This window comes from Onychomys torridus, chromosome 4 (assembly GCF_903995425.1).
Source record: "Onychomys torridus chromosome 4, mOncTor1.1, whole genome shotgun sequence".
Classification (NCBI taxonomy): domain Eukaryota; kingdom Metazoa; phylum Chordata; class Mammalia; order Rodentia; family Cricetidae; genus Onychomys; species Onychomys torridus.
This window is the reverse complement of record NC_050446.1, coordinates 89,480,827-89,508,333: the sequence shown is the minus strand read 5'-3', so window position 1 is coordinate 89,508,333 and position 27,507 is coordinate 89,480,827.

Genomic DNA, 27,507 nt, shown 5'->3' with positions numbered 1-27,507 from the left:
CAAGTAGAGTGGGAGCTCCAATTTAGTTGTCTTATACCTCCTGGGAATAAAGTCACTAGTTGTCTTTTTGTAAAGCCCCCATACAGTACAGAATGAGTTTCCCATGAGTCAGCCTCAGGAAGTTTCATTCTTCAGGAATACATTAAGAAACAAACAGAAACTTGAATACAATGCCTTCATCAAAACAGAAGTAATATTGGCTTTTTACCTAACAGAGAGATTGTGGTACTCTACCTTAGTCCTCTCACCTCAGGGCATGCTTCTTCGACTTGTGAAATAGTTGGTGTGTCAGTGCTGTACAAGGTGATGGCCCACTGTGTTTGTATGTTGGGCAGGTAAAAAGGGCAGGATAAAGGGTATTGGTACTCAAATCCTCTGGATTAGTCCTCTTAATTATATACAAAGGAAAGCAACATTTTATATGAACAACATATGTATCCAAGTAGGGGAATGGCCTATATTGATTAGCAGATTTAATGGAATGTATTTCTTAAGAGTCTTCTCTTTGAGTGGAAGGTTCTAGAAAAGCAGGGTTATAAGCTAGGGTGATTTGCATATTTTTCCCTGAGGGTCTGTGTATTAAAACCTCTGTGTCCAGAATGGTCCTGGTGAGTGTCTGTGATCTGTGAAAGGTATAGTCAAATGGGAAGAGGTTGGATAATTAGAGACAATGTCTTTGGGTTGGATTCATGTGGAATGCCAGTTAGTTCCCATGAAGATGAGTTGTAAAGAGAGATACAATGACCCATCAGTTTCTGGGTTACTGTTCTACCATGTGAGTCGTTTTATTTGTGCTTCTTCCATTGTGATGCCATCTTTCACAAGACCTCACTAGAGGTCAAACTATTGGGTATATGCCATCTTCCAATTTTACCACTCCAAACTGTGAACTAAATAGACTTCTCTATGCAGTACACAGCTTCAGGTGTTTTCCTATAGCAACAATCAAACAAATAAAGAAATAATGAAGACATGACCTATGAGAACTTTATGCAACATATGGGCAGGTAGTGGTATGGACAGCAAAAACCATGTCATTGCTAAAACCTAGAATAGTCCATTGCTATCAGAGAACTAGCTTCCAGCTTAGCCCTACTTCTCACAGGCTTCAACAGTCTCCCTATTTTTCCAGGAAGATTTATTTTTTTCTTCTTCTAAAGTTTTTGTCTCTACATTATTGTTTATCTTGTTGGATGAGTGTAAAGCTCCCTGAGTTTGGGTATGGTATCCTTTAACCTCTTTGTGTCTGTGAAGCCCAGATTGAATGTCAGGCATGTGTAAACACTCAGTACATAAATTTACTGACAGTTGTTACATAAAATTAAATTAATATAAGCATTGATGTAGATTGGAGCCATAAATCACAAGAGCTGTGATAGGGAAGGAATTCTAAAATTTATTTGGCAAAAATTAACGAAAGGTTATTGTGGTAGGGATGGGTAAGCAGCATGTGATGGAATTTTTTACTAAATTGATCATGCAGTATTGAGCAAAATGTACAAAGTCATTGGGTTTTTTGACCCTAGGCTTGATGGAAGAAAAAAAGAAGGGGGTTTTAGCACTTGGCTGACAATGTAAATATCTGCTAAATACATGGGGATATCACATTTAATCTGAGAGTCAGTAAAAACAATTATAGATTCCCTCACAGAAAATATCATAAGAATATTATATCTTAAGAAGATTAAGCAGTGAAGTGTATAATTAATAAAATTTGAAAAGAACAAAAAAGTAGAGGTAAAAAGACCACATAGGGCATGATTAAAGTCCAGAGGGGAGGTCTCAGGGAGGGCAGCTTTTCTTCAAAGGCCTTAGATTAGAAGCATAGTCTCAATTTCTTGTTGAGGGCATACTGACAGCTTCAAAAGGCATCCCAGTCGCCTCCTAAATTCCCCAAGGAATCCGAAGCATTTTTCTAAACACTCCAAATCACTTAAGAAAGAATTACTCTTTCAAAATACAGAAGAAAAATTTCAAAGTAGGGAAAATAATGTGCTGGTGCACAGAAATAAATAAAAAAAAAACCAACAACTTTATTTGGAAAAGTTATTTATTTTCTTTCTGAAGTAGCCCAGTTCTTTGAAAATTCACTCCTGCATAGATGCAGTGGTTTTATGATCTGAAAAAATTTGAAAGTATTCTGTGTCCTACATAACATGATCTATTTCATCTTCCATACTGATCTGTTTTACTTTGAAATAAGATAACAGCCATTTTTTTTTACTTTCTGCATTATTTTTAGTGATAGATTTAATTAGTTTTACAGCAAACAACACAACCTACTGCATGCAGTCTTCCAAAATTCTATTATAAAGCACTTTAACATCTTGTAATAAACAAACCAAGTTGACTTGCTTATTTCTGGTGAGTGTTCTGCTACTTGTTGACTATTTAGTGATGGGTAGACACAATCTAAATCTGCACATGATTTGTTATCTTGACTGTTTGACAATAAACAAGAAAATAGATAACTAACCAACTCTGACAAGTTATGAAGGATGGATAAAAGGCTGAGATATAGTAATAGGGCATGTGGTGAAGCATGTGAGGAATGGCCATGTCTAGAGAGGTAGAATTTAAGTGGAGGCTGAAGATAGAATGGAAATAGCCTCATTTATACAGGTTCATAAGAGACAACAACTAGCAGAAAAAAAACCCAGCATGTGTAGAAGTCTGAAGCTTGTGTATTTCTAAAGTTTTACCTAAGCTTAGAGATTGAAATGAATTGTATTGAAAATTGTATTGAAAAGAGAATAATTCATAAGAGGCCAGAAAGGATGACTGAGAAATGACAAGAGACCAGGAACTCTTAGCTGTTAACACTTCTGGTGGTGAGGGAAAGACACTAGTGACTAGACATATACACCACAGGTAGCAAGAGCTATGAGAAAATGCTAACAAGAAGGGAGTGTGGCTCTCAACAGTGTAGGCATTCTGGGAAAGTACAGTCAAGCAGAAGACTAGTTGGAGAACCACTGTCTTCTCAGTGTCTGACTTCCTAATGTTATTTATTTATTTATTTATTTATTTATTCATTCATTCATTCATTCATTCATTCATTCATTTACTTTTGCTTCTCATTGACTAAACCCTGCTGGAAGGCAGAAGGCAAGAGGCCCATTTCTGTAGTCCACTTTGTGCACCTCACAAAATGATGAAGACTGGATAGTCAACAGGAGAGCAAGCACTGCTCGCTCATCTAATATAAAGAAGTGATGAGAATTTCTGAGAGGATTAAGTTCTCAGTTAAGTGGTTTACAAAACTCAGCCTTCCTTCCAGAAACTCTCAGTCCCACAGCTAGTGGTGCTATCTTGAAGGTGGTAGAGTCTTCAGGAGGAGGGCCTTGGTGGCAGAAATGGGTAATAGACACGAGACTTGAAGGCTAGACTCACTTCTTGTTCCATCATGCTTTTTTCTGCTTCCTGGTCTGTACAAGTCAAGCTACTGTGGGCTGAGGCCCTCCTACCCCTGTGCCTTTCTCACCAAGATAGACTGGAATGTTGCTGGTACCATTGACCAAAATAAACCTGTTCTCTAAGCTGTTTGTGCCAAGAATTTTGTCACAGCTATGAACAAATCAATACAAGAGTTACACAGTTCTAAAATTTGCTCATAAGATCACTTCTCAAGAGTAACAGAGCAGCCCCATTTCCCTGCGTTCCTACTAACAATAGTTATTGAAATAGAAAATGCCCAATTTACTTTGCTAAATTTATTCTAACAATTTGGGGTTTATTAAAGTTTAAAGATTTTACATGTGGAGGTTTTATTTCTGATAACAAGACGTTCTGCCTCTCAGATACATTGCCCTATGGAGATAACTTTGAGCACTGAAAAATGTATGAAAAAAATATTTAAGAGTAACAGGGAGTGATCGGGAGTAGGAAAATGAAAGAAGAGAGCTTCTGAAAGAAAGGAACAACAGTATTTACTTCCCAGTTTTTGCTGGGCGAGTAGCTATAATGAGAAAAAGAACATGCTGGCTGAAACACAGAGGCCAGTCTTCCAGGTCCAAGCAACCAGAGGGGTGTCCGAAGTTACCATAGTGGCCGAACTGGAGGAAAAGTGTCTTGGAAATGAAAGAACCAACTATCCAGAGCACTGTGTTCTCTGAGTAAGTTGTGTCAGCCAAATTTATGTTTGACCTTTCTAGATTTCCTAGGGCTCCAAACAGTACAAGTATGGCTATAGTAACTGACCAGACCTGGCAGCTGCTGCCTACCATAAGGAAAAAATCGGAATTAGAAGTTGTGTCCATATATGTTAACTGCCTGCTAAAACAATCAAATATTCAACAGTCTGGTGGGATATAACTGAATGCAGAATTGCTACAATAATACAAAATTCTAAACTGTCATAAGTATTTTTTAAAAAGCAGGAATTGTGGAGTGTATTCAAGAGAGGAGAGGAGCCATGGAGGTTACACAGGTTTCCCGGGTGATAGAATCAAGAAACAGATTCTTAGCGCATGTGTATGTGGAGACCTCCAGTGTCATCCTCAGGAAGGTTGTCCAACTCCTTCGAGACAAGGTCTTTCACTGACCCGAAGCCATGAATCTTCATATCCCCTCTTCTCACTCATTAGATTGGCTCGCGAGTGAGCCCGGGGATTCTCCTGTTTCTGCCTCTTCAGAGTTGCCATTACAAGTGTGAATTGTTATGTGCATTTCTGCAGACTGAACTCCGTCTTTACAGTTTACTAACAGCTGCAGGAAACAATATATGGAAGTAGTTATTTAAATTCAAGCGCAAAGCAAAGTGGTAGATAGAAAATTCAAAAGACGAAAGGAGGATGTTTGCAGCGGTAGCCATGCACCCGCTGCTCTAACGCCAGTGCCGCCTCTTGCTGGCAGAGCTCCAGCCTAAGGAGAAGAGGGTAAGGAGGCTGACAATGTAAATAAATCAATTTTTCTTTTTTCTTTTTTTCTTTTTGGTTTTTCGAGACAGGGTTTCTCTGTGTAGCTTTGCGCCTTTCCTGAAACTCACTTGGTAGCCCAGGCTGGCCTTGAACTCAAAGAGATCCGCCTGGCTCTGCCTCCCGAGTGCTGGGATTAAAGGTGTGGGTCTCCACTGCCCGGCAAATCAATTTCTTATTGATGGCAACTAAATGGTGTTTGTAGCACTTTTATCATATAGTAGATTTCATCCATTCACTATATTTTTCTGAGTTATCCTACATGCATGTTTTTTATGTTGTCTGTACTAGTCCTGTAAGTTTGCTATTATAATATATTATAAAATGTGTTAAACTATAAAAACGAACAAAGGAGAAACAGAAATAATAACAACTATGGAACAAAAATAAAACAGTGAAATGCATGCAGACATCTACTTATAATAAATGCATTGAACATATACCAACCACTCCAAATAGATGGCAGAAGCTGTACATCACTGATGAGAGGCAAATTTTAATATACTAACACAGATTTAAAAGGCTAAAACAACTTTTTAAAAGTCTTGCTTGTAAAACTCATATGTGCATTTATACAGTATATCTATTAAATGAATTTTTTATTACTTCTTTTGTTTCTTGAGATTATAGTTTCATCATTTTCTGTCACCTGTCCTCCTAAATTCTCCCACATACCTTTCCTTGCTTTCCTTTAGACGTATGGCCTCTGTTTTCAGTAATTGTTACATGCATATGTGTATATGTATATACATATGTATTCTCTAATACAACATGCTCCGTCTGTATAATGTTACTTGTATGTGTATTTTCAGGGCTGGACATTTGGATAAACAATTGATGCGCTCTCTCTTGGATAAGATGATATCTTTCACTTTCAACATTCCTTAGTTGCCTCTAGTCCTTTCCGTAGTACTGAGGCCTCTTGAGCTCTCCATGTCCACTTTGGGATGTCTATGGTTGTCCTTGTCCAGTCATGTTAAGGCAGGCATGTTGGTGGGACTTTGTGGGTGTAGCTTCAGACATTTCTAGAATACACAGGCTCCATAGTGCATTCCCCAATCTTCTGGCTCTTACCATTTTTCCATCCCCTCTGTCCCAGTGTTCCCTTTGCCTTAGGCGCAGGAACTGGGGTCCAGAACTCTAGATTTTCATTGGTTGTGGTTTTCTGTAAAGCTCTCCATCTGTTTCAAAGAGTTGTGTTGAGGATGAGTGAGGATACGCTTACCTTATGGACAAATATGTAGAGTGTAGTTAGGGATTATGCTGGCTTAGTACAGTGGTGGTTGTAGGGTCTCCAACAAGATCCATGCCTTCTATAGAGAACTTCTTAGTCATGTTGGTGTTGGGTTAAGCGACGGTAAAATCTAGTACCAAGACAGTAAATGCGGAAAGGTCCAGGATGAGTTTAAACACTCCCAGCATTGGCAGGAGCTTGTTTTCCAAAGTGTTGTAGAGAAGATCCATAAGGGAAGGAAAGTACATTGTCAGCACACCCGTGGCTGTTGGCAATCTCTCCTTCCAGGAAGAATCCAGCCCTCTTTAAATGGCCTTCTGACTGATTAAGACATACCCTATAGGATATTCCATTTTTATTAACTTAAAATCAGTAGAATAAGAAATTTTAGTCTCATTTGCAAAAATCCCTTCACAGCAGCACTAGTATAGAAGGAATCGACACACTGTAACAGGTCTAATGCTTCCTTTCAATTCCCCATTCTAGTCAAAATGCATTCATGTGACCCTCTTCAGCTAGAGATCTATTGGGAAGGAGTTCTTAGGACAATAGAGCAATGCAGTCCAGATGAACCATCCAGAGCCATCAGAGCACTTACACTGCAAACTAAAAAGGTCCACTCATAAGATGTAGTACTTGTGTTCCAGAAGAGATCTTCAGAGTATAATGAACCAGAGTTTATAACATTATAGGTAAATATAGACAATTCACAACAGTTCTTAGTGATTTTGAAACTCCTTTCTCAATAATGGATAAAACAGTTATCCAAAATACAGCAAATGCACAAAGACATGAATACTTACATTCAGTTCTTGTTGGAGCTGGTGTTCATAGACCATGACACCAGAAAGAGGACACCGACATTTAGGGAAAGATAAAAACTTCTCCTTCCACCGTTCCTAGTCAATATCAGGTTTAAGTCTTAGCTAATGTAAACTTGAAAGAAAGTAAACAAATTTGTGAAAAGAAATACTGTACACACACACACACACACACACAATATGTACATTTACAGTGTCCTAATTATTTACTTAATAAATATATAAGGGGTCTATAGAACAACCACCAGAACTTAGGGAGAGTACAAATTCAAATTTAATATGCAAATATCACTACAATTTTATATACTTCCATCAATTAGAAGATGAAATTGGAAAAGATATATTTCAATCAAAGTTGTATAAACAAGATATAAAATATTAGAAATACAGGCGGTGATAGTGCACATCTTTAATCCCAGCACTCGGGAGGCATTGGCCAGCAGATCTCTATGAGTTTGAGACCAGGTTGGTCTTCAGAGCAAGTTCCAGAAAAGCCAAGGCTACACAGAAAAACCCTGTCTTGAAAAACAAAATAAAAATTCAGAAATAATTTCTTAAATTATGCAATGTTTTTGTACTGAAAGCAACGAATCATTGGGAGAAAGAATGGAAAATCTAGTGAATGTAGAAATATACTATATTCAACAATCCAGAGATCTAATATTTTTAACATAATTTTTTCCAAGTTGATCCATAATTTCAAGTTAAAATACCCACAGAAACTGGCAAGGTATTTCTAAAGTTTGTGGGAATACAAGGCATAGGGATCTATTAAAAATTGATCCTGAAAAGAAAATATTGAGTGATTTACTCTTAGTCTAGAGAAAAAAAGCCATAGAAATGGAGTGAGAAATATCAAACAAGATATATGTGTACTAACATGAATGAATGGACATTGTACTATGTAAAGGATGTTTTATGCAACGATCATGTACTGGGTTGTTCATTTACATACATTTTCAAAATAGGTAAAACCTGTATGTACTGAAATGATCAACATAGTAGTTCCCTCTTCAGGTATTGGTAGTGAAGACTAACTGGAAAGGAACACAAAGAAACTTTCGATATGTATATAGGGACTTGAACTATTCAAATATAGAATTTTCAAGGTTGATAGAATTGTACATTTAAGATTTGTGGAATTCACAGTATATAAATTTTATCAGAAGAAGAGACATTTATAGGTGTATATAAACACCAGCTAGTGCTGTGCATGCTTTGTTCAAAGATGATATACACTGATATTGTCAATTGACTTTGAAGTATATCAAAACATGACAGGTTGGAATGTGTTGACATGTAATACATACAAAGTGGCCAAATGACCACTATGATGTGGATTGGCATTTTTATAGCTATGAAGAGACACCCTGACCATGGCAACTGTTGTAAAGGAAAACATTCAACTGGGGCTGGCTTATAGGTTCAAAGGTTTGATCATCACAGGCAGGAAGCATGATGGTGCACAGTTAGACATGGTGCTGGAGGAGGAGTGGGAAGTTCTATACCTGGATCAGAAGGTAGCAGGAAGAGAGAAAGAACCAATGGGCCTGACTTGGGCATTTGGAACTCCAAAGACCACTCTCAGTGATACACTTCCTCCAATAAGGCTATAATAACTCCAACAAGGCCACACTTTCTAATGCCAGTTTCTAAGCATTCAAATATATGGGTCTATGGGAGCCTGTTTGTTTGTGTGTGTGTGTGTGTGTTTGAGACAGGTGTCTCTGTGTAATTTTGGTGCCTGTCCTGGATCTCACTCTGTAGATCAGGCTGGCCTGGAACTCACAGAGATCTGCCTGGCTCTGCCTCCCGAGTGCTGAGATTAAAGGTGTGCACCACCACTTGGCTGTGGGAGCCATTCTTATTCAAACAACCACATGATTTATCAGAGAAAGATGCATGGGTGATCAATATACAACATTTTCAGCTTTTCTGCATTTTTATAATTAAACTTTGGGAAACACCAAGGGAATGATTGGAGAAACCCAAATGCATCATTCCTTTCAGTTCTAACGTCATCTCTTAGGTCATTTCACAGTGACATATTGAACTTCTAAGCAGAAGAAAGGACAATTTCACATAAGTATAATGATTTGGGGGCTACTCATTAGTGACTCATCCCTATTCCATGAATGTTCCCAGTGTACTATTATTTAAAACTCCTTTTTTATTGTTAAATTATTTTATTTTTATTAGAGTATATTTGTTACAAAACATACACAATACATACAAAATAATGGGTTTCATTATGACATTTTCATTCAGTTATATTTTAAACAGGAACCTAGATTGTGTCTATGATAATAAATGTATAATACTGGCCTCTCTGAGTCTGGCTTACTTCACTTAAGTGGATGATCTCAAGTTCCATTCATTCACCTTTGGATAACATAATGTCATAGACCTTTATGGGTCAAGAAAACTCCACCATGTAGACATTCCACGTTTTCTTTATTCATCTGATGGACACCTACATTAACTTCCATAATTTGACTTTTGGGAACAGAACCATAGTGAACATGGGTGTGCTGGTCCCTTTAGTTTTAACACATGGAATTGGCAATGGTGCTGTGACTGGGTGGCATTTGAGCTCCATAGCATGTGTGCAAACTCTGAAATTGAGTCTTCAGCATTTAGTCCTATGGAATGAAAGATTAACCAAACTAATTGCTAAGGGTTGATATTATCTGAAACAGATCTACTCTTGCATAGTTGAAAGTCTGTAAATGTGCCAATTCACTCACTTTTTCCGATCCTCCATATAGCCCTGTTTATAGGAGGTGGTTGCTTCTGAGTTTAAAGTTTACGTAATTAATTTGACTTCAGTAGCACTGGATATAACTGCATCAATTCTTGGTGTTTCTTTACAATTTTTCAACTCTAAAATTAAAAGATGAGACACTACCTCTGGTCCTTTTTTTTTTTCCTTTGACAAGGTCTCATTCCATAGTTCTGTCTCACTTGGAATTCACTATGTAGACCAGGCTGGCCTGGAATTCATAGAGACTCATCTGCCTCTTCTGGGATTAACGTTTATGCTGCTGCACCCTGCCTATACTACCTATGCTTGAAGAGTCAGGGCCTCTGAAATACAGTTTACTGGCTGACTGTTGCCAAAAGCTTCAGCTGAGCAGATCTTCCAGACTGACTAATCCACTTCTAGTCAGTTCCTCTGCAGGCATTTGCATTCTCTTCAAAGAAGTGGTCTTTGAAATGGTGCACATAATTGCACTGAAAAATACCATGTTTCCATGGTTATTGTGTTAAATGCTTTCATTCACTAACACCATTTTTATTAAAGCTACAACTGTTTTGGAGAAACAGTCAAAGAAGGACAGAAACACAAAAGGATGCTAACACTCCAGGAATCCCGTTAACACATCTGAGGGGCAGAGTGCTTCCTGGAAACATGCCAGGTGTCCTTTCCCTCAGAGTTGCAGGTGGTTGAAGTTGTAACCAGATCCCCTAAAAGTAAAGTAAAAAATGTTTCATCTGCAGACCGAAAGTGAAAAACACTGTTAATTATCAGTCAGTAGGCCTGGAGTAACAGCATCCTTTTGGCGAGATGAATTTCAAGGCATTTAACAACTAAACAACCCAACGGTTTCCTTTTTGTGCAGTTCTTGTTCAAACTGAAGAAAAACAGACAAGACTTTATGATTTAAATATTTTAAATATGAAGCTTTTTTTAAAAATGACTTTTACTTTGTGTAAAGCTCTGCATTAAAAACAAATGCTTTAATATATAGTCAAAAATATAAAGGTCATAAAAAAGAAATTAATCATCTGAGCCAACTAAGGCACTTTCAGGAAAACAAACAAACAAATGAACACAGAACCTTTGTTTCACTCAAAATACATCATTATACAAGAGAAGGAATTTTGTTCTACCTAGCTTATCTCCCTTTGACTGACTCACTGTAGCCCAACCTGAGTTTTTCCTAAGTAGGTCACAAATAAGTTATGATGCTGTTCACTTTAACAGTCAGAGAATAGCCAAAGCAGATCTTCTCTGGAGATGCTTCTGGGTACCAGTTGGAACCACAGTAACAGTTGAAGCCTGATGAGTTCTGGTTTATTCTTTACCCCCCACATGAAAAGTACTTAGCCCCCAGCTTTGCCTCAGGCCAAAGCCAAGAGGCCATAGCCTAGAGCTCCTGATGGATCCTTGTAGACATCTGTGGTCAGAGTTGCTTAGGTAAAAGCAGCACAGAGCCAATGCCTATCACTTGATGTCTGCCTTTGAAAGCTCGGGGCAAAGATGTTTCTCTGTAAAAGAAAAAATTGTTTTTAATTGAAATTATGCTTATAAGGCTATGTTTCATCTCTTGCCATTTGCGTGTGTTACAGCAAACACTAAATATTGTATTGCCTAGCAGGAAGTCAAAAGCAAGTGCCCAGTGTGTCTTAAATAAAATAAGAGGCATGTTCATTTAGAGATTGTGAGTGGTAATTCAACATGAAAATCTGGGAGCAAAGAAATGATCTTGGGAGCCCCTGGGCTAACCTGGAGATCTAGCATGTGGACAGTCAGCAACCCAGCTTTCCTCCCACACTGCTGATGGGATGTGCTTTGCGTTTTTCCCTACTCCTGTCTTTATTCATTTTTCAACAGCCTGCCACATGCAATATGCCAAGTCTCATATAAAAAAAGCCTTCTACACACATACACACACACACACACACACACACACACACACACACACACACACAGAGAGAGAGAGAGAGAGAGAGAGAGAGAGAGAGAGAGAGAGAGAGAGAGAGCGGCACTCCTGCGCATGTGTGCACACTCATGAATGAGAGCAGCTTCAGCATACCCCAGCGTCAGACACAGACAGTAAAGACAGCCATCTGCACAGAAAACGGGATTTATTTAATTATACTTGCCCGAGTTATTTGTTTGGCTTTGCCATGCAAAGAGTTCTGTTTTATTGTTGGAACCTTTTGGGCTGTTGAATTGTTTTCAAAACGCTTCTGCCAGATGCGTTTGGCATTTACCAACAGTGAGCAAGTAGCAGCCGTGCAACACAAGAAAGTGTGTGCAACCATTGGGCATTAAAATCCTTTGCCTGGGTCAGCTGCCAGAACCAGACTGAGGTTCCTGGAATTTAATGAAAAGGTTAAGTGAAGTTTACAGGTTTCATGCCCGGGGCACACATTAGTTTTCAAGGTTTTGAGGATTAGAGTGCATGAGATTCTTCCAAGCAAGTTGGAACAAGTGTGTTGGGAAGTGAATGGCAGGTGGCTCATCTACAAAATACCATCCAAGTTCAAGCTCAGCCCCTGATGTTATCAACAGCCACCTCAGGTTTCATGCTTTTAAAACTTTTTATGACTTTTTGAGGGTTTGCTCTTTGACAGTCTCATGAATGTGTAACGTGAGTTCTGATCATCGCAGGCCCCGTCCCCAGCTCTAGTCTCTCTTCCACCAGGTTAACTGCTCCTCTTTACAAATCAAATTCAGATTTCATGTTTGTTCTCTATGATCATCTCTCGGATGGTTTGTATAGCAGTTCATTTTTGGTCAAAGTGCAAATCAATGATGCTATATGTGTTTTCAATTAAACCATATAATTGGTTTAGTTAAACTATAAATTACTGCTGACATTCATATAAAAATTATAAACTCTAATCCTCATTGAGGTTCTTTGTCGTGAAGCCTCTTTTCTATCAATGGTCACATTTTGCTGCTTCCCTCCAGAGCAGAGCAGAAGGATTTCAGGGTATGCTTCAGACTAGAAGACACCATACTGCTGTAAGTCTACCACATACAATTTTAAACTGAATGTACAAAACATCTAAAACTCCCAAAAGTTTAGTATTTTTTTTTTTTTTTGATGAGAGACAAATTCAGTATTTTAGTGCAAGCCCTGTTTGATATGTACCTGCTGTAAATGTTTCACATAAACACAGATGGCTGCGTATTCACGTCTGTGCCTGTGTCTTCCTCTCTAACTCAGAAAAATGACCACCTTAGGAAGGTTTTATCTGAAGTCTTACATCATCATAACTGCATAGACTCATTTCTTTTAATTTATCTGCAGATGAATGTTTCAAACATCTGTTAGTTTGTTTCAGTTAGAAACATTTGACTAAATAAAAGAGTCAAACAGAAGACAACTTTCAGTTCATTTAATTGTGGAAAGTAAAAAGAAACAAAACAAAAACATTTAGCATTTAGACTTCCCTCTCTCCTTTTGTCTTCCCTTCCTCCCTCTCCTCCCTTCCTTGTTTACTTCCTCACCTTCTCCTCCTTTCTTTTTCCCTCTTCTTCTTTCTTCATTTCTTCCCCCTCTCCTCTCTCTCTTTCACTTCCTCTCTCCTTTTTCCCCTTTTCTGTCCCTCCTCCAGTCCTCCTCTCCTCCACTCTCCCTTCATCTCCTGGTCCTGTTCTTCCTTCCCTCTTTCTCTCCAAGCATCGGTACCTGGCTAGGATTTGAAAACAAAATGCCCTTTCTTTCACTGTTTCCAAAAGGGCATGCAAATGAAAAATTAAAAGACACCATATAAAAGTATATCCAAGCAGAACACTTTATGAGAGACACGAACATAAAAACAAATGTTCCTAGCTGTAACATCAGGCAAAATGCCATGTCAATGTATGTAGTCATCCAGTTAACTGAGGATTACCCTCTGGGTACTTCTTTTTCCAGAATTATTTAGTGTCTGAGATTTAAATAGGAAAAGAATGTGCCATCTCTTTTTCCCTCGGTTGCACCCACAGGTGACACACTGCAGGCGACCTTATTGTCTTCTGGTTTCTTCACATACTCCATCTCTGGGGAGAATGCTGGCAAGCGTTTTTTTTTGTTTGTTTGTTTTTGTTTTTTTGAGAAAGCCTGAAAGTTGGTGCTGGGTTGGCTTGTTGGAAAGTTCTCCATGAGCTCTGAATGAAGCTTTTCCTTCCAAGGAAACACAAGTCTAGAAGGTTCTTTGTTTGGGAAAGGAAACTGTAAAATTACCATCAGGGTTGATCTAAGTTCAGGATATCTTGTGTTTCAGAGGTTTCTTCATTGTCTTTGGTGTCAGCGTCTGTCTGGGATCGAACAGTCAAAACTACCCCAGCAGTGACTTTGGAGTCCTGTCAAAGGGCAGTACATATTCAGAGTTCCAGTCTCAAGATTTACAGGTGAGGGTTGGGGATTTAGCTCAGTGGTAGAGTGCTTGCCTAGCAAGGCCCTGGGTTCGATCCTCAGCTCCACAAAAAAAAAAAAAAAAAAAAAAAAGATTTACAGGTGAAAAGAATGCATGCCACCACCTGTGGTGCCTGCCTTGCATGGCCCTTGTTCACCTTCACTTCCTTGAGAATACAAGGACCTTTGCTTAGTTCATGCTTGCTGAAAATATTCCTTTATTGGATAGAAACGTGTTTCCTTTGTGTTGTCATCCTTTTACCAGACGGACACCTGGTTTTCATGTATCAGCCCATCATTCAGCCAAGAAAGACAGTGAATTAATTATATTTTAGATAACATTCAAGTCAAGGAAACTGGAGCTAGAGCTGGGAAGGACACTGAATGCAAAACACAAGGTTTTGTTTTTGTTTTTGTTTTTGTTTTAAATTGTTTAATTAGTTCATTGTTTCATGTATATCCCAATGACTACTGTGTAGTTCCTGACATTTCCACTTTCCCTCAAAAACCCAAGACTATGCTGACAATGGGCCAGGAGTGGTGTTAGGTATCTGGTTACAGTGATGGATTGGAATGAATACAAATGTGGAAATGCCAAGAAGATTCCAGAAAACTAGACCAGACTAAAGCTGAAGAGCCTGACTCATCTCTGTATTACTAAGTATGAAGCAAGCTGAGCTTATTTGACACTGGAGCTGTGGATGACTTTGTGAACTTCTCCCAGTGTTGGGTGACTCATGCAGTTTGGAGGGTAGTGCATGTCTACAGAGAGCATAGTAGGATAGTAAGGAGAAAGAACCATGGCAGAAAGAATGAGTCTTATGTGACAAACGCAGATTTTTAAAGTGAGCATGTCCTTTTAAAGGGATGATCTGTGCTCTGGTTTAAAGAGTCAATCAACATTGGGGTGCAGCCTTTTGTGTCATGTTTCCTAGGTTTTCTAGCTTTTATCTACCATGGACAGAGATGGGATCCCTTGGTCCTTTCTAGGGCCTCAGATTATTGGATGTACATGCTGTAAATTATTTCCTCTGAAAAGCAACTTGTCATGAACTAGGTCTTTATGGCTGCTGTGGTTTGGACTTGGTTTCTCTTGTTCCAGAGACAATGTGTGGGAGGCTTGGTCCTCAGTATGGCAATGTGGAATAAAAGGCTCATGTATCAGGTAAGAGTATATTATTGAAAAAGACTGTGGGTGCTGAGTCTCTACCCTGTCATTACAAGATGCAATCCCTCTACACTGTATGTTCACTTGCCTTTGCCATTGCCATAATGTGACACAGGACGAAGGTCCTGACCAGAGCTGAGCTAATGCTTGCACCTTACCCTTGATTCTCCAAAATGATGAGCCTTCTTTTCATTATAAAATCACCAGCCTTATTTGTAAAAGTGACAAATGGCAAACGAGCAAGATACCTTTTCAGGTTGATCCAAAGAGAAGGACAGTTCAGTAAGACAAGAAAATGTCCAAGATGACAGACCCATGAGTTCCATACAGGATGCACAGCCATGGGTGACAGATGAGGACCCACAAGTCCTTGGACCACAATCCTTGGAGTCATTAGGCTTCACCTTACTCATGACTTAGTGTCTCCCTCTCACAGATAGTTATTGCTTTACCTTCCTTGCTCTTTAATGCAGACCCTGCAGGTTTTCATTGCGATTTGGCTGTTATTTTCTTCTCTTGTAAACTTTTACAATTTATTGCTGAAAACTCCCTGTGGGTGAAATTCTGAATCTGCAATACAGTCTTTTCCATTGTTAGCCACTTTTACTTCTTTTTATACCTGTGTGAACGAGAAGTCTACCTAAACTCAGTGAGGGCCCAATGTGTCTAAAAACAGACTGAGAGCTCCCATTTAGTTTCTTTCTTTCTTTTTGTTAATTGAAAATTCATACAGTATATTCTGATGATGGTTGCCCTCCCTCATCTCCTCCCAGATCCTCTGCACCTCCCACCAATCCAATCCACACCTTCTTTCTTTCTATATAAAATAAACTAGCAAAAAAAATGAGAATAAGTTTTCAAAAAAGAGTACAGGAAAGTAAGATTAAAAATTGTCTAAATAAAGAAAAAGGAGACAACAAAATCTATAAAAACTCATTGAGTTTGTTTCCTGTTGTCTATCTACTGCTGAGCAAATAGTTTCGACTCTTTGCTTATAAACTTTTGGCTTGCAGATTTTGAGCCTTAAACTGGGTATAAAATAAATAACTATCTGACATGAAAGAGACTGTGGTATTTTTTCTTTGTTGACAAAAAGGTGATGAACTAAAAAAATCAGCAATACCTGAAATTAGTGGGCTTGGATTACTAATTTCTCAGTCCTTTCTAAGGTTTTACACCCCAGGTGGCTTAAGTCTGACATAAGGAGTATCTGTTGTTGATGAACAAACAGATCTCAATGAGACAAGCCAAAACAAATGACAATGAATATTGTGTCCAATGCTTCCAGCTTCGTCAGAAGGAAACTGGGCAACCTGAGCTGATAGTATGCTGAATTCAAAAACAGGAAAGAAGCTTGTTGAAGTTCGAGTATAGTCTCATTGATTCTTCAGAATCAGAAGCAAACTCTGAATCAACTAAATGTGACTTGGTTTACAATAACAGATTTAATAATTCTCCATAAAAAATAGTTCTGTTTATGACTCAAAACAGCAGACTAAAATCAGAAGGTGGGCTAGAGTCTCCAGGTAACAGTCAGTGAGAAGCTGAAAAATCAGGCAGATGAAAGGCAATGGATACTCTCCACAGCTGGGAAAAAGGCTATACTTAGGCAGTAGCACCCTTAGCACTGCTGCTCAGCATTGGCAACTGACAGAGCAGAAGCAAGATACCTTTTCAAAAAGACTTCCACTCCTGTGCCAGGCTGGCAGCCAGAGACCCTCTAAGAACTATGCTCAGGAATTTCAGACTAAGTGGTAAAGGACTAACGTAGAAACCTAAGAAGCAGAACACTGGAAACTGCAGGAAAGAAACTGGCTCAGATCTGCACAGCATTCCATGGGCTGAAAACCTGGTGAGAACCAAAGTCTACACTAGAACTTTCACAGAGACTTCCTGTAGCCTGCAGAATATAAGACAGAGTTGTATTGGGCATTTGGAGAGCAGAGGGAATTCACAGAGGCATGACCATCTCTAAGACTCCCATGGCACACTGCCATGACAACAATGGGATCTGATCAGCCAAAGAAGACCCAGAGAGGAGAATGCGACTACCCATCACAGAAGACCTCCCAATGGTGAGGGGAGAATGTAAATGATTTTTGAAAAGAACATATTAGTGATGCTCTCAGCCTTGGTCAGGAACTCAGGTCAATGAAGAGATTCATGACTACTCAAAGTATGACTAGTAAGTGACTGTTGAATGATTAGCTCTAAATGGGTCCTTTTTTTTCTTTTTTTTTTTAATCAACTCCTCTAAATCTCAGAGAACATTGTGGAAGCAGAGACTGAAAGAATGTAAGAGCAGGAGGATGAGGAATGGCGCTATGACAAGATGTCTTATGGATGTGAGGTAGCCATTGTACTCATGAACTCATGGCCTCTGTAATAATCTGCCCTGTCAATATTTTACCATGGATGGGAGAGGGAGAAGGGGCCATTTTTATTTTAGTGGACTAGTCACTGGCAACTTGCCCTTGGACTAGTAAATAACTTATCTATGCTCCATGTAAGTGACCTTAATTAAACTCAATTGGCTCACAAAACAAAGAAACAAACATGAAACAAAACAAAAAGCAAGGATGCTGAAAACAGGAGGTGGGGCCTTTGGGGGACAAAGAAAGAGTCTAGAAGAGTAGGAGACGAAGAAAATGACCAAAGAGTATATGCATGTATGAAGTTGAATTATCAAATTTTAAAAGTAAATTAAAATTTAAAATCATAATTTTTGATTTTTAAGGCACATAAGTATAGGCACATCTGAGTTAAATTCATAAGGGTGTGGAAGCCTTAATGGAAATTCATATTTGCATCATGTCTGGATGAGCCCATGTGACCTCATGATAAAAACTGAAGCAAAAACCACAACACAACAAAACAAAAGCTCAAAGACAAACAAATATCCAGCTTCATGTCCCATCCCTGCAGGTAGAGAGCATCTGCATTAAACGTGAATTTGCCTGTTCCTGAGGCTTCTCGATTCCTTGTTTCTCCACATATAAAACATATTATTTAAAGGTGGGTTTCTTTCTACTTTAAGAAACCTGCATTTTTTAGTGCCAGAAGGAAGGTGTTTTATGTTTCTTTTATGTGTTCTTCTTTTCATTCCACATGAATAGGCTTCCCAATTTTATTTTTTATTTTCAACCCAGCACATTCTCATGTTAAGCTGGGCAAATTTATTCAACCTCAGCTCAAGCACTGATTTAAAAAAAAATAAATAAAGCAAGGTCAGGCTAGCTTTGGTTTTTTTTTTAATATATTTTCTTTTATAATAAATTCTCTCTCAAATGATGCCTATGTGTATATTTTGACATAATCATGGGGACAAATGTGCAATGTCTGAAATCTAAATCGACACTGGAATATCTTTTCTCACATTAGCATTATTTTAGCATTCCTGCAGCAGGGGGTGGTTTGGAGAAATGCAGAGACTTTCAGTTTATATATACACCTCTGATTATTATTCTGGGACCTGGAGCTACGGATCCAATCTCATATCATGATGGATGCACCTCCCCAAGTTCAAAGGTATTGGCAAAGGGAAGAGCTTTAAATAAGGCAACCATGAGAGTCAAGATATGCGATTCAAAATTGAATGCCACGGTGTTAAAAGATGACCTAGTTTTCTCTAAGATTGCTGCAGCAGCAACTGAGGTAGATATGGGGTCCCTAGGTGTTCTGTCATGTTTGAAAACATGAATAGATATTCAGGCCACAAAGGCTGTGATGTGCATGTTCCTTCTCAGGTAGTAGTCCGATGTAATCAATGACTTTAAATGCTCTGCCTTGGAGGATAGGATAGTTCCCATTTTCAGGGAAAAAGAGAAACAATCACCCACCAGAGAGGAATAAGAATTAGGCAAGATGTTGGAAAAAATGTGGAAAATACACCTACTGCTCTCATGTTAGTTTTGATATGTGGGTGTTTGAGGTATAGTCAGAAAGGAGCTGATGGAGATTTGGGAGGCAGGTATTGATGGCCTATGATACACTCTCACAGGGTTAATTTTTTATCAAAGTGAGCATTGACACTGGTAACAACAAAATAACATTATACTATATTGAAGAAGAAGTCATTACTTGAATCTTATATGATATGTGATGGAAGTCGGGTGACGATTTTGGTAGAGTTGATTTCATCTCTGGTTAAGAATGAAAGTAAAAACAGGAGAGGAACAGAACAAAAGAACATATTCTCTGGGATATGAAGTCATGTCTTTGAAATTCTCAGTTAAAGAGAATGGTCTTCATGAATGTAAAATGAAATTGATTATGAATGATTTGTTTATGTTAATGTAGTGGGAGTACAAATATTGGTAGGATGGGGTGGACCTGTTGCTTAACTCAGAAATTCTCGTTGGGATAAAACGGTCCAGAAGGGCAGAGAAAAAGGGAGAGACCAAATATCTATTTTTCTCTTGTTCTTGAATTTGCCCTAGACTGGCCTTGAACACAGTTAAAATATTTCCTAATATGTATTTCTCTTCTTTCATAAGTGCTGAAGATTTTATTTGATAGATAAACATTTTATTAAATGAAGTACTGATGCCCAGATCCTGGCTGCATCTTAAGACTTCTTGTCTTTCTACTTATTTTATTAAATGGGAGTCATTTAATAATGTCTCGTATCTCTTGACTTCACAGTATTCATTGTAGTAGAATAAATCTTATCTGGTTCTAAGAATTCCATGTGGGTATTCTTACATATCTGCCCCTCCCCCTACTATCCAGATATAGAAACAGATAGGTCATTTTGTAATATTAACTTGGGAATTTGTTTTAATCAGAATAATGAGTAAAGTTTAAAGCAACTTTTAAAAATTCTTGCTTTTCTACTAGCTCCTTCAAATGAGTACTTACACGCTTTAAAAAACGTGGTAGTAGTATATTATTTAGGGAGAAATCTGGGTAAAGATAGCTGAAAGGAATATTTTTCCTTGAAGATCGGTATTTCCATTTACAGTGAGCCTAAGCAGTTTTCAAAGGGGCAAACCCCAGAGGCAAAACTCAAAAGGTTATAGTTCTTTTTTTAATTAATAAAAAACCATATTTCCTTTACGATTTTTGCTGTCATATGCCAAAAAGTAAATTATAATTTAATATTTTCTTAATCCTACATTCTCCTTGTCTCAAATTCACAGAGTTCTCTACTTGAGAATTTATTTTTACCTTTCAAAATGTTCATTAAAGCACAAATGACTTTTTCTCCTTTGATGTTGCCAGAGAAACTTGAGCACTATGTAATTAGCTTCTGGTTTAAAGTATTTATCTCAACAAACACAGGCTTCTAGGACAAAGACTGCATAATAGATGTTTTTAACTGTACATATAATTAGGGAATGTGTCTTGCAAAGCCTTCCACTTGCAGAATGAGTCTGCCTTAATTCCAAAGCCATTCTGTCCCTAATGACTCATGAGTTTCCTTCCCATTATTTAAAAAAAATGTAATTACAGGCTATTCTGTAATAATTTGACATATCTTATATTCATATCTCAAACTATTAATTAGAAACAACATATGCATTTATAATGTGCCTTTATTATTCAAGTTAATCCCTTTAATCCTGTCTGAATGGCCACATGAAAATTAATCCCTTCAAACATCTTTGTAAACAAACATCTAAATTCACCTATTTTTGTCTTTGTTCTCGGCATCTACGTTGGAAACACTCATGATTGACACTGGTAGGAGCAGTAAACAAGCAATGGGTAAAGAATAATAGGGAAATTATTTTTCTTTGTCAAGAAGGGATATGTATTTACAGAAGACTTCTTCCCATCTACAGGGGTTTGAAATCACAGGGAATTACTTTTGAGACTGTAGTAATATCCTTAGAAATTAATGAGCCAATCATTCATACAGCTTAGGGTAGTCATATGGGTCCTTGACTCCTACTATGAGCCCTCTTATAAGATAAACAGGTGTCTATTGAAGACTTTTAGCCCAAGAGAACCACAGTCATATAACACCTTGAGGTTTCTTTTTCCTGTGGATTTGCTAAAGTAAAAACAACACTGGGAAGCCATGCGGGAGGCCATTCTGGATCCTTTTTTAGACACTATGCTCTCACCCCTGGGTCACTGCAAGTAGAAGAGGCAGCAATTGTTTTTCCCTGCTGTGAGCAATGGATTTGAACATGCCTCACACTGTTCTCCTGCTGGGTTTTCTTCCCCTCTCCTTCTCCCTGAAACACAAGTGTGAACTGAGCAAACAGGAGTCCTCTGGGCACTAGGAAAAACACAGCCTGTCTAAAGATCAACTGATTATTTCATTCATTTTCTTAAGCAGATGTGTGTGTGTAGCATAGCAGTTAAAGAATGGAGACTTTTGTTTTCAGTGAGAAGGACTGGAAAACTAACTTAGTTTTTAAATATACTTTTTATAAAATGTATAAAACTTCAGAAATATAACAAATTGAACTTAAAATAATGCTCAAAAACCTGAAACCAAGCAGTCACCACAGTTAAGACTTAGCTTTATCTCCTTCCCAGGTTTAATATGAACTTAGTAATTGAGGTCATGTATTTGAGACAGCAATATATCTCTCCCCCCGCCCCCCCCATTATGAATTTCATTTCATGTATCTGAAGAAAAATGATCTATTCTTTGATTATTGGATTATTGGGTAGTTAAAGCTATTTTCGATTTTTCTTGCTAATAAGAACTTGGGCAATGAATCTACTTTGGCATAATAGTTTACTTTTATCTGCAGCGATTTCCTTAGACTCTATTACTTTAAGTGGAAAAGACAAGGTCATTTTGAATGTGTGTCTTCAAATTCCTGATATAAAGTTAAGTATTTCCTTAAATACTATGCATAACTTTGCATCCTCAGGAGCAGTAAACATTGGTTATTTGGCCAATTTAACTTTCCCGTCTGTGGATTTTTCTCCATTTGTGTTCTTTGCTAAACTTTTTCTTAATCGTGCTGTGCTTTAATATTGTTTTCTAAGAATTTTTTTACATAATAAGGATTTCTACTGATCATGCATATCAGCTATAGAAAATAGTATTTCCTGAGTTTCATTTGCCTTTTAATTGAATTTTATTTGGTGGAAAGGAGCTGTTAGTGTTAGAAGGCAGACAATTCTTCATGAAGCTTATAGTTTCTGAACATCTTGTAATTTGGTATGTAGATTATTTTTACATCAGGACTAATTTTGCTGTACAATTGTTTCTAAAAATAGATGCAGTGGCTTAACACCAGGAATGGACTTAACTACTCACCATAAGAGATGAGGGTTTCTTAACTCAGAATTTTCTTTGTAACTCAATCTACTGAGTGCAGGTTATTTGCTCTCCTTTGTTCTCTGTGGATGGTGATATTTTCCAGAATCTTTATGTATCCTGAATATTTTGCAATTTATAATGATAAATTACCTAATGTGTTTCTTCATAATTAATGCATGTTAAAGTCTGTTGTCTGTTTTGTTGGTGAATCTTCTTTTAAAATTTCTTAATTTCTTGACTAGGCCTGGAAGAAATAACTTCTACAATTTTATGGTTAATTACATTGTTTTTTCTTTGATTTACAAAGATCATGCATTTCTACTTTCTTTTTTATTATTTCATTAGTTATCTTTCATGAGATTTGACTGAAGCCATTTTTTCCTTTATTTTAAAGTGATTATTATTATTTATTTTTTGGATATGCTATTGTATCAATTATGTTGCTTTTGCCAGTAGAAATGGAACCCAAAGTTCACTATCTGGAGTGAAATAACTCCATTCACTGTAGGAGAAAGACCAAACGCTTTGGATCAAATGTGGAATCTGAAAAGATGAACTTCATAGACATTGAGAGAACACTTGACCCATCCGACTCCCGGGGGCGGGGAGATTGAGGAGTGCATGCAGTTTGGTTAATAGGTACAAAGTTATGCCTAGATAAGAACAGGAAGTAGTATGTGTAGCTTAGGATGGCCCTGCACAGTCATAAAATTCTGTAAAAACGGAAATGAATTTTTAATTGTTCTGCCATAAAATGATAAATATTTGAAGAGAGAGATGTATTTAAGCTGATTTAAACATTAAACAATATGGACATGCCTTGAAATTCCCCATAAATACATATAAATTTTATGGGTTTTTGTATTAGCTTAAAGTGAGTTTAATGTTAAAATAGTAGGAATTGGATAATAGTGTAAATAAAAGCAACACAAATAGTGCTTACTAATGTTATGTATTTGACAAATACTTGTAGTTTCCCAATGCTAGCTGCTCTTCAAGTTTCTTTGCACCTTATGTAGCCTCACTAACTTAATCCTCACAGCACTCCCATGAGGTAGCTCCTGTAGTTATGTCATTGTCCAGGTGACCCAGAAAGAAGTAGCTGTCACTAACAAGGCCCCACAGCTAGCAAGTTTCCATGCTCATATCTGAACTTAAACAGCTTCTTCCAGGAGGTCTTGCATGATCTCAAACCACCTGTCAATCAACAAGAGGCAAAAGAATGTAATGTGCAAGAACTGAACGCCACTAAGTCCTCATTTGCTTGGCTCTTACCAAACATAATAATTGAAGCACTGTGCAAAAAAATGAGGAGACATGATAGCAGGTGAGGAAGGAAAAGGACAGTGTTTCTTGCTGATAGGTAGCTTGTTAAAAATCTTCAAAACAAGGAAGCTATGTATGAAGTCACAAATATGGTATGGTTCAGTGTCTGTTTCCCACTTGAGTGAGTACCAGGAAAAGCAGATATGAGTTTAAAATTCATAGAAATCTCACTGTTCAAGGTGTGACTTTGAGAGGGTGCTTGGAAGGATGAATAGACAACTTTGTACGTAGAAACCATGAACTCTTAGCAAAGGTCCTAGCAGAATAAGGGAATGGTTCTCCATTTCAGCCTCTCTTCACTGGGACAAAATGGAGCTGTAAGGTAAAAGCACCCCTTACCTCATACTGGATCAGTCTCTTTCCAAAGGGAACAGGCAGCTCTGCTGCCAATAACTAAAGCACACGAGACAAAGACCACTAAGAGAAATGGAAGATGTGGAGAAAGTCCTACTAAGACCCTCTAGGAGCTTCCTAACATGAGTTCCATGTGTATGTGCCAAAATACATTTGTATTTAATATTGCTCATTTTAAAAAATCCTGTAATTCCTTGGCTCCAGTCTCTTAATTTAACTAGGAAGATGGTTTTTAACTCAAGAACGACCTTTCTGGGTGGATATGAAAGCTAGTATTCCAACAAAGAAGATACAGGACATTGAACAAGTTTATTGATAAATGAAAGTAAAGACAGGATTCCATCAGCCATGTACATGCATAACTTTGGCCACATTTTCAGTGTGCTGGTATCTTACCCCTTTTTATCTTTAAATATTGGTTTGGGTTTTCTGTTGCACAGTACTGATCAAAGACCCTGGTCTGTTGGAAAGTTCTATGAATCATCCAGCCCAGGAATCCCCCTCCTTGGTTAGACGCAACACTGTACAGGCTATGGGTTCATTCCCTTAGGTCAAGGAGATTAGAGGGAGAATTTGAGAAAACACAGGTGATGATAAATCTGAGTACTTGAATGGAAGACTGGACAGCGTCTGTTAGCTGCTTCATCATAGCATCTCTCCTGGCCTCACTGATACATTCTGCTCTCTTCCTGGTAGTTTTATAGCCATGAGACTGCATTCTACTCAATGGCACATGAGTGGAAGTATTATGGGTCAGCTCCAAGCTGAAACCCACCACTACACAAACTCTTCTCTAAATCACACTCCCATGCCCAAGTCGCTGTGGAAGATATGATCTTGAGAGGCAGGACCCCTTATAATCTGAGACCTGAATTGCTATTTGGGTCAGACTCCTCTCCACCATTACTTTCCATATTGGAACCATCTTTACCTTTTGTATTAGCAATCCATAGCTTCTGTTTGAGCTGTTACTTGTTTGTGGATCTATATGCAACAGTTACTTTGATGAATTATATACAAAAGGATGTGTGTGTGTGTGTGTGTGTGTGTGTGTGTGTGTGTGTGTGTGTGTGTGCTTCTTTTTAGAAAGGAGACACAGGAAACTCAAAACTGGAGGAAAAAGATAAACTTAATCTCATTTGGCATTTTACATTGTCTATATTTATCTGAAAATATAAACCAAATGCACATATCATTTTATTCATTTATTGTAAAATGTCAACACACATTGGCATTGTAAGTCATTTTTCTTATTCCATGGTCTTAAATATAAAATAAAATAAAAATAATATGAAACAAGTAATATTGGACAGTTTTCCTTATATGATAAGATCACAGATTTGGCTGGTTATTTTTCTATTTCATCAATAGTTTCCTGTGGTGCTGATAGTCTCTAAAGTATGAAGTTATTATTAATTATTAAGTGGTTACTTCTAATGTTAGATGAGAACCCTTGCAATATAATTTACTTTATATTTAATTTATGTTTAATGCATTCATAGATACACTCTGATTTAGTGATGCTAATAATCACTTTAACCTATACTCTGATTTTTTTCTTTGATTCAGTGAATAGTTGTGAGAAATAAAGTTTTTGTGTAAGGTTTTCTGGGCCATCATAATATATTTCCTGAGCTTCTTGTGGGAAGTATTTTGTTTTATTTTGGGACAGCTCATAGAACTCTTTCTTATTCAGGAACCCAAAGCCCTATGTCTTCTGACCCTAAACACTGTAAGGAAAGCTAAAGCTGACCTCATTTCTACTCCTTGTGTTTTTGTTTCCTTTCTCATTGCTTAGAGTATTCCGTATTTACTTTGATATTAAGAACTGCTGCCACCACCACAGTATTTCATATACTGTGTATATTTATCATGTATGATGTTTCATATTGTCAGATGCACATTTCTCCCTCATTTTAACACCTCATAGGCCGAGATAATTGTAATCAACAATTATAGAGATCCATTATGCTTAACTGGCAACATTTTTTCTTAGTTACTGTAGCTGAAAATAGCAGTATATTTTAGGAATAGTGGGATCTAAGATTTAATGAAATAATGTTTCCTTCCAATGTTTTCCTCTCCCTGTGACAGCATGAAGGGCCTGCTGTATTATTTCAAGAAAATATAAATCTCAATTCCCCAAATGCACTTCCATTCCACCCTTTATCAAACTGATTTTTCCTCTGCTTTGCTCCACTTCCCTGTCTAATAGACAATTTTATTTCACCATTGTATTCTTTTTTCCAGACACATGTTCTTTTCTTTACTGAACTCAATGACTTTTATCATCTCTTTTTAAGTATTTAAAAACTAATACCCAGTTGTAAAAGTTTCACAAAATATCAAGCACATTATTAGAACAAATGTATTTGTAATTGTATTTTTTCTTTTTTAAACATTCTTGTTTTTGTTTAAGTTCAGAATGAAAAACAGTGCTAGCATCTGGCAGTGGTTTTGGAATTTCTTTGAATAAAATCACATTCATAAGATACCCTCTACAAACTGCACTGTATAACACAGCAAAGTGTGGGCTGAGACACACATGGACCTGACTGTCTGACTTCAATGTTAATGTCTTCAGAAATATCAGCAAGCAACAGTATTTCTGAGCCTGTTGACCAATAAGAAATAATCCCACAATTTACAATTATTTTTAAACAAGCAGGATATGGTTTTCTGGAAAAACTAAGGACCACAATGCTATTAAAAGCATTTTGCCTTGCATGTACACTTTTCCTAGACCACAGAGGCCAAGATTTTCTCTGTTCATCACCATAAGACCCTTGTTCTTCACCCATTAGTATTTCCTGGATGCTAGCAGATGACATGAAACTGTGCTCTTTGTCACTGGGTCATCTATACACTTATTTACTATCTGCCATATCCATAATTGTCCATTTCATATTTCTGAGATGTTTGTTCTCAGACTTTAGGGCCTGGGATCAGCTCCATCCTCACACTGAGCAGAGTTCGAAAAGGTTGAGTTCAGAAAGTCTTGGTATTTAACTGGCCATGCTCTCAGTCTGCATGCTAAATGACTGCCTGGACACTGCCTCATGCAGACCTTGCATCTATTTGATGGTACAGTAAGGAACATGCTCACTCACAGGATTTCCATTCTCACAGGTAGCAACTTTCAAATCACTTCTAGAGTTGAACTGATGGGCCAAAAGCTATCCTGCAATTTCAGTGCAAATGAGTGTTGCCAGCTGTCTTCAAAGGAACTGATGAAAATTGTCATTTTTGACAGTGGTCTTTCAGGAATACTTTCGTTTCTGTTTTTTTTTTTTTTTTTTTTTTTTTTTTTTTTTTTTTTTT